The sequence below is a fragment of the Arachis ipaensis genome, chromosome B1, assembly GCF_059453495.1.
Source record: "Arachis ipaensis isolate K30076 ecotype BB chromosome B1, ASM5945349v1, whole genome shotgun sequence".
NCBI classification, from domain to species: Eukaryota; Viridiplantae; Streptophyta; class Magnoliopsida; order Fabales; family Fabaceae; genus Arachis; species Arachis ipaensis.
Window position 1 is genome coordinate 130,831,945 of NC_142436.1, and position 9,502 is coordinate 130,841,446.

General features: G+C 26.0%; 1 pseudogene; it reads left to right on the forward strand.

The window, feature by feature from the left end:
• The first annotated feature begins 99 nt into the window (after nt 1-99).
• On the forward strand, nt 100-6,668 carry LOC148578382 (flavonoid 3'-monooxygenase pseudogene; annotated as a pseudogene).
• Nucleotides 6,669-9,502: the final 2,834 nt, after the last annotated feature.

The following is a 9,502-nucleotide window of genomic DNA, read 5'->3' on the forward strand; positions in this document are numbered from 1 at the left end:
CAATAAATTAAGCAAGATACACCGTGTGCGAAAAAATCAAAGGGACTTGGGATTTAAGAATCTAAGAACCTTTAATCTTGCTATGTTAGAAAAACAGGAATGGAGATTGATGACCAAATTGAATTTCCTAGTGACTTAAAGTATTCGAAGCAAGTACTTTAGATACACTACAAAAAAAATTGTCCGTTACTATTGAATTTATTGGTAAATTTACTAAAAAAAATCGATGGTATAAACCTTGTCGATAAATATTTATCGGTAGATTTTTTTGTCGATTGTTAATTACCAGCGGATATTAGTTTTTAATTAGCAAAATTTTAGAGGTTGTTACCGTCAGATTTATCCCTGTCGGTAAACTTAAATTTTATTTTTTTAAAAAAATTTGTTTAAAAATTTATATATAATTTTAAATTTAATAATTTTTAAATTAAAAAAATTTAAAATTTTATAATTTTTCATAATAATTTTTTATAATTTTCATTAAAAATTCACAAACAAAGTTTACAAAAAATGTTAAAACTCTTTAGACAATAAAATATTAAAAAAAATTAATTATACAAATTAGACAAATTAAGATTATAAGTAATCCATATTTATCTGCAAATGAGACAAATTAATTATATAAAGAGAGTGCAAGTTATAGACAAATGGCACAAATTCATAGAGAATCAATTAACATATTATGACACGTTAAGATTCAAAGTAATCCACTAACATGCATATGTATATCTCTCAGATAATATATATATTTAAGCTTATACAATTTTAATAACTTACAAACCTAGTTGGAGGTTTTGCATCATAAATTATTAATCTATGAACAAATAATTACCAGCACCGGAGATCTACCATCTACACGTGTAGTTTTTCGAATAGCAGGCTGTATACCTTTAATTGCAAACCATAAACATAATCAACACACAAACTATAAATATAATCAACACACAAATTATAATTAAACAAACAAATCAAATTTCATAAATTTAAATGAGTAAATTGCAACAAATTCAGTAAAATTAATAACAATCAACAATAAGTCAATAATTAATTCATAATTGTTAGAACCGAATCGATGATCGAACCAGTCAGATTACTAGTTTATTAGTTCATTAGTTTAACCGATAAATTATTAGTTGAACCGATATAACTGGTCCTATAGAAATAAAAAATATAAAATAGTCAAAAATTTAAAATTAAAATTTAAAATACATATTTTCACTACTTTAAAAATAATCAAGTTTCAACAAATTATCATCTGGTTATTATTAAATAAGTATATAAAATTCTAGTATTTTTTACATGATAAAAATTTTTTAACTTTATTTTTATATTAAAGTATTTTTATATTTGAGCTCCTCGTTAATAAGTCTATTTTTAGTAGTTTAAAATCCATCTTAGATATATTGAATTTTTATTTTGTCACGGCAAGTGATTTGAAGATAGAGTTTTGAAAAAAAAGTCTCTTTGTATAAATTGATATATAAAAATTAGGAGGCCACTCAGATAAACATGCCTAAAAGGTCTTTTTTTAAAGATGTCTTTATGTTGTGTTTTAATTGGTTTTGGTATAATTTATTCGGTGTTCCTCATCACATATTATTAAATTCCTCAAAAGATTTTCTTTCCAAAAACAATAAAAAACATTTAATTTGGACTAAAACAAAAAAGGTAATAGATTAACTATTAGATTTTTTTTAAAAGATTATTTACATAAAAAAATATATCACATTCATCAAATATATATATATATATATATATATATATATAAAAGCTCTTAAAAAATTTTATAAATAAAAAAATAATTAATTTTTATTCGTATAATATATAAAATAATTACTATATTATTATTATATTATAGATTAAAATTTACTAATTTAAATTTTGTTTTTATTTTTAATATAAGCATTAGAAATAAATAATTTTTTTATAACAAGATATATTGTAATAAAATATATATAATATTAATTAGTTTTTAAAAAATTCTGAAAAGATGATTTTTTCTAATAAAGTGTTATTAAAAAATTAACATTATAAAAACTAATTTCAACCAATATGATATAATATGATATAATAGGTTATTAAATATATTTAATACAAAACACATTGAATATAAATTTTTATTGAGTTTAAATTTTAAATAATTTTTAATTAAATTTCAAATATTTTTATTTTAAAGAGTTAGAATATTTTAACATCATTTTTTTCGTATCTTTTTAATTGAGTCTTTGATTTTTTAAATTATAAACCTTATTTATAATTAAGAGTAATGTTTTAACACCACCAATTAGTCACACATATAAAAATACAAGAACAATTCTATTGTCATAATTATAATCTAACTTTATAAGCAATACAATACAATGAAACTATATATAAGTAATATAACTAAATTTTATCTACTTCTATAGTCACATTTCATAAATAATATAATTAAATTATATTTATGTTTATAATTAAAATATGAATAAAAATACAAAAAAGTATCAAGATGGTTAATTTTTTTCATTCATAATTTTTTATTATTTTTGTTGTGAAAAATTTAATTATTTTAATAATTAATTATTTTTAAAAAAAAGATAATTGAATAACACAAAAAAGTCTTATTAAGAGTAATTTATTTATATATGATTAAAAAATAATTGAATAATTATATACGGTAAAAAATTAATATTATTAAAAAATAAAAATAAAATTTATTTTAAAATTAAAAATAAAGTTTATTTAAAAATAAAATTAAAAATCATGGTTTTTTTTCTTTTTTCCAAAATTTATCTACGAGTAATTCTATAAATATTTTATGATGAATAAAAATATTAAACTCATACTAAAATTTATTCTAATAAAATTTATTTTTATTCTACTAAACGTTAAATAAATTATTGAAAAGAATTTTGTTTCCTCTATTAGAGAAGAATGATAAACTTCCATACTTCTATTATGTTATGGCAATAATTTGGCCTGTTATTTTTTAATGTACATAATAATAATAATAATAATAATAATAATAATAATAATAATAATAATAATAATAATAATAATAAACAAGTATATCACAGTAAAAAAGAAAGCACGTCACCAAATAATTTATCATCCGAATTATATATGAATCAAATTGATAATATGAAAGCTAACACTACAAAAATCGACAACAAAGTTAGAGACTTATAAAACCTTTCTTAAGATCATAGAAAAAAAAAAACGTTTATATTTGTGTGATATACAAAGCAATTATCATATTATTATTATTATTATTATTATTATTATTATTATTATTATTATTATTATTATTATTATTATTATTATTATTATTATTATTATTATTATTATATATATATATATATATATATATATATATATATATATATGAGCAAAAAAAGTCCAACTGTATGTTTTAAAGTAAATTTTTTTTTAATATTTGATTAAATGTTCTTGTATTTAGTACTTTTTTTTGCACTTCCTCTTAGTTAAAAATATAATCATTATAATTTTTTAGTTATTATTGCTAGGGTACAGATGGGATATGGCTGAAATTTCGATCCAATCCACACTAAACTCATTAGATCAAATTCGATATTAGCACTTTTTATGTTTGGATCAGATATCAAATATATCCATAAAATAAAAAATATAAAAAAATTTTATTTTTATAAAAAAAAGTCAATAATTTTTTTTGTTTACTTTTTTAAACATATTTATTTCTATCTGATTAGAGTGTGGATCCGATTCGATCCAATCCGATCATCTTACAGATCAGATCATATTCTCAAATTACAGATCAGATACGGATAAATACTGTGGATTTATATGGATATGATCTAATCTATGAACACCCCTAACTATTACTATAGGTTCATTGTTGCAAAAGAATGTTTCTTTTATTATAAACTATTATTAGATTTTAATTACCATTAAAACAACTGAATTGTCAACTTAATTACCATTATTATATCCATAGTTGTAAAAACCGAACTGGATCGGTTGGTTCGACCAAAAAACTAGTGAACCGGACTAGAACTGGATTATAGTCCAGTTCGGTTTACTCTTTGGACCGTTTAAGGAATAAAATCGGTGTGAACTGGTAAGAACCGGTGCAAACCGGTCTAACCAAACTGGTCTGCTTGAAAATTTTTTTAAAATATCTCCACAAGGTCTCAAGAACCTTGGAGCAAAAGTAACCTCTACTTGCCACTTAGCCATTGCACTTCTAAGTACTATATTTGACAAATACTAATTATATAGTATACATAAATATTTAATTTAATTTAATTTTTATTTTTTCTATTTTTAAAATTAATTATATTTTAATTATATACCATTATTAATATAAATATAAATTTCACTAAAAATTTATTAATTTACTTGATCTATTTTATTGCTAGTATTGTGATTAAGGTTATTTGTTTTGATGTTAGTGTTAAAATCTACTGATATTATAGTTAGATGATAGGCTTTGTGAATTAATTATTTTTTTTATTGTGTCAAAATAAGACATTATTGTAGTATTAAAATTTTATGATTTTTTTTATATTAGTTATTTTTAGAAGTTGAGACTTGATTCTTCATAAAATGTTAGTGAAGATATGTATTTCAAATTTTAATTTTAAGTTTTTAACTATTTTATATTTTATATTTACGTGAGACCAGTTTTATCGGTTCAACCAGTGATTTATCAGTTGAACCAATAAACCAGTGAACCAGTAGCTTGATCGGTTCGATCACTGGTTCAGTTCTAACAATTATATTTCAATCTAATTTCAAAAATTTCGATTTACTCAATTTAATAGTTATGACTCACAATTGGTTCCTAATCAAGCAACAACAAATTATGTCTCCCAATTGGTTCCTAATCAGTTCTAACAATTATGTCTCCCAACTTAATAGTTATGACTCACATTGGTTCCTAATCTTATTTTTGTCACTGTCTCACAAAATCGTTAACGACATGCTGAAATGGACTAACGACTACTACATTATACATTCTAGCGACTATTTGATGTGACAATTGAAATTTTTTTACCTTATTTTTTATTTTCAACTAAACACTTAAAACCCTAATATGAGTCACGGATACCTAAGTTAAAAAATCAAACTAAGTAAATTGAAACTTTAAAAATCAGATTAAAGCTCGAATATAACTTCAAAACAGAACTTTAACTTATGTAGTGATTAATTTAAATGAAAATCAAATAAATCAAAATTCAACATAATTTTTATCAATGTTTTTAAATTCGAAATTTCTATACCAAAATTAACTAGGATTTTTCTTTAAATTAAAAATTTAATGAAATAGTGACTTTAATTATCTTAACCAATGTCCTAATTAATTGCTTTTATGTCTTAAAAAAACCGTATATGAGAAAAAAATAATTAATTTGTCTACTTTAATAAATAGTTATTTTACTAAAATGAGAAACTATTTTTTTAAAATTTTTAAGAACTAATTAATATTATATATATTTTGTTACACTACATTTAATTATAAAAATTTTATTTATTTCTAATACTTATATTAAAAATAAAAAAAATTAAATTAGTGAATCTTAATCTATAATATAATAATAATATAGTAATTATTTTATATATTGTACGAATATAAATTAATTATTTTTTTTTATATAAAAATTTTTAAACGCTTGAGCTTGTTTTATATATATATATATATATATATATTTATGAATGTGATATATTTTTTATGTAAATAATCTTTTAAAAAAATCTAATAGTTAATCTATTACTTTTTTTGTTTTAGTCCAAATTAAATATTTTTTAGTATTTTTGGAAAGAAAATCTTTTGAGGAATTTAATAATATGTGATGAGGAACACCGAATAAATTATACAGAAACCAATTAAAACACAATATGAAAACATCTTTAAAAAAAGACGTTTTAGGCGTGTTTATCTGAGTGGCCTCCTAAAAGTTAAAGTATTTGTATAAGATTCATCATTTCTTTAATTCTTAGTTCTCACTATATTATTTTTTAAAAAAAAGGAGTTTGGTGTTAATTAATACTGACGAATAAAATATTACAGAATATATTTATAGCAGGAACAGATACATCATCGAGCACAATAGAATGGACAATTGCTTAATTAATTAGAAATACAAGAGTACATGCCAAAGTCCAACAAGAGTTGGATTCTATAGTGGTTCAAGATAGGCTCGTAACCGAAATGGACTTAGCCCATCTCCTTTACTAGAGACAGTGGTAAAGGAAGCGTTTCGTCTTCACCCAACAACTTTCATTGCCACATGTTACATCAGAGAGCTATGAGATCTTTAACTACCACATCCTAAAAGGTGCAACCTTGCTTGTAAAATGTGTAGGCCATATCACGTGATTCGAAAGAGTGAGATGACCCACTAGAGTTCAAGCCTAAGACGTTCCTCCCTGGTGGGGAGAAAGCCCATGTTGATGTTAGAGTGAATAACTTTGAGATTATACCGTTTGGTTCAGGGAGTAAGATAAGTGCGGGAATGAGCCTTGGGCTGAGGATGGTTCAATTGGTAATTGCCAATTGGTGCATGCATTTGAGTGGGAGTTGGAAAATGGGTTAAAGTAAAAAAAAGCTGAACATGGATGAGGTCTATGGACTTACTCTCCAAATAGCCGTGCCACTTTTGATGCACTCTCGCGCTAGGCTTTCACCACACGTCTACTTACCGTGATGTTTTGTTTATGGTTTAAAATATTAAATAAAGTAAATAGCCATTTTGACATTGAAAAGATTTCGATTTTGACAAAATAATCTCTCAAAAATAATAACTACAAATTGATCCTCCCAAAAATATATTCTATTTGACAAAATGATCCAAAGTCGATAATTAATTTTTTAGTCAATTAAATTTTTTATGATATTTCTAATCTAACCTCATCTTTTTCTCTCTCAAATATCAGTAACATCACTTTTGTCCTTTCCTATTCTATTCCACTACCACCAGTCCACCACCTTATATTGCTGCCCTCATCCATTTTTATCGTCATCAACTTCTATCCCATTCAATCTTATTGTTACTATGCATTATCCCATCCATTACCGCTCACACACGTTTAGAGTCATTATTATCATTATCATTATTATTACTGCCAATATCATCACACCTAAGATTTTGAGAACTAGACCGGTCATTGAACTAATATAGTCACTATTTTATTGGTCCAATTGATCTAACCGTAGTTCAACTGCAAAAATTATGTTAGAATAAAATAATAAATAAATTATAGAATAGCTCTCATCAACACAATAAAAAAACAATCAATAAATTATGAACACAATAAAATTATATAATATATTTATTGTTATAATATAAAATTACAGAACATGTTTAATAGTTAATTACATTGATAGTTGATACATGGGCATCATGTTGTGTTTTTTATATACTTTTTCATATAAAAAATTAGTTCATAATGCTTAATTATTAGGTATTTTTGTGCTTAAGTTGTTTATTATTTTGATTTCTTTGATTTGATTAATTTTGTAGAAAAAGGAGCAAAAAGCACAAAACAAACTTAAAAAAGAAAGGAGAAGTTTGGACACACTTTAAAACCCCATAAAACATGCAAATAAATGCATGAGGTGTTCTTATGATAAGCCAAAGAAACAATGCATTTAATAAATTGAGTAATGAATCCATGAAACACGCAGTGTGAATATGTTATTAGCATGGATCCATAAAGGCAAGCATGAATGGAATAAGCAATGAAAAAAAGAAGGCACTAGAACTGGCGCTGGAAATGGTGCTCAGAAACCCGGCAGCTAGTGCCTAGCATGAAGCAAAGGCAACGCTGGAATTGAAGTTGGCAAAGCCAACACCCAATAATGAAAACTGGGCGCTGGAAGTGAAGTTGGCGCTGCCCTGGGAGAAGTTGGCGCTGGAAGTGGCGCTGGTTTGGGCACTCATTTAATCAAAACCAGCGAAGGTGGTCACGCGTATGCGTGACCCATGCATACGCGTGACAAGTGAAACCAACGCCAGGATTGAATCGGTGCTCGATAAACCAATGCCTGTGGCCATGCGTACGCGTGAGGATAAATAGTTGTGTACCTGAAAGTGAGGCCTGGCGCTGACTTTGGCGCGGGTTTGGGTGCTTGTTTACTCAGCGTCTGCAACGAAGGCCACGAATACGCGTGGACGATGCGTAAGCGTGAGGATGAAAATCAGCGTCAATATTAAAGGGGTGCTCGATTAATCAGCGCCTGTGATAAGGGTCACGTGTACGCGTGGGCGACGTGTAAATGTGACAAGTGAAAGCAGCACCCAATATAAAGGGCGCTTGATTGAGAAACGCCCAAATCAGCGCCCATACAAGCTAAGTGACTCCTGGAGCTTCATTTTAGTTCAATTAAATTCATTCAAGGTCCAACTCAAAATTCATGCAAGCAAGCCCACAAATACCACTCAATCAAAGCCACAAGAATCATCTAGAAGTAGTTAATTTTCATTTGATTGTAATTTGTTGCGAATTCCATTTGAATTTGTAATTTAGGATAGCTATAAATAGGACCATCATACACCCATCTAAAGGGGAATTCGAGGAGGGGGTCTTCGGACTCCTCTCTTCTCTCACACATTCTTCTCTTCCATTTTCTTCTATATCACTATTGTAAATATTTAGTTATGAGTCACTAACTCTTTCAATTGGGAAAAAGAGATCTATCACAATTTAATGGATTGATTTATTTTCATTCTTCATCTTCAATTCTTCTTTCATTGATTCTTTAGAGAGAGTCTGTGTATTTCAAATATCTAATTACTATCGAGAGATGGATTAGATCTATTTGAATTCTATGATGAACTTGAGAAAGAAGTCATAGAATTCAGTTTGAGGCTCTTCTCTCATAATTTATCTCTTGATTGATAATTCTTAGTTCAGTATGTGACATGTAACCACTTTGAATTGATATCTTGAGGGTTGTGTGGCCTTTGAATCAGAAATTGAACTTCATCTCCTCTCATGAGCAATTAGATCAAGAGATTGACAATTGATCAAGTTAAGAAAAATCAAATCACCAAGAGATTGGGGTTTGATTACTTATGATTTTCCAAGAGATCAATGATTGCATGATTGAAGAGGATATGAGAATTGTTTGATCCTGAGAATACAATATCTCTTGATCCCAATGTTCTTTTTATTCTTAATTCTAGTTATTTACTTTCTTGCCCTTTTCTTTTTTAGTACTTTTACATTTCACGTACTTTACATTTCTTGCAATTTAACTTTCCAACACTTTACTTTCTTGTACTTTATATTCTTGTTATTTACTTTCTAGTCTTTTATTGCTTTCTTTTAATTTCATGTCATTTATATTTCTCATTTGCTCATAATTACAATATGAACCGTCTACCTAGAACAATCAATCAACTATTGCTTGCTTAATCCTTTAATCGTTGTGGGATCGACCTCACTCTTGTGAGTTTTACTACTTGATACGACTCGGTATACTTGTCGGTAGTTATACGGATAAATTTTTTCGTATCAAATTTTTGGCGCTGTTGTC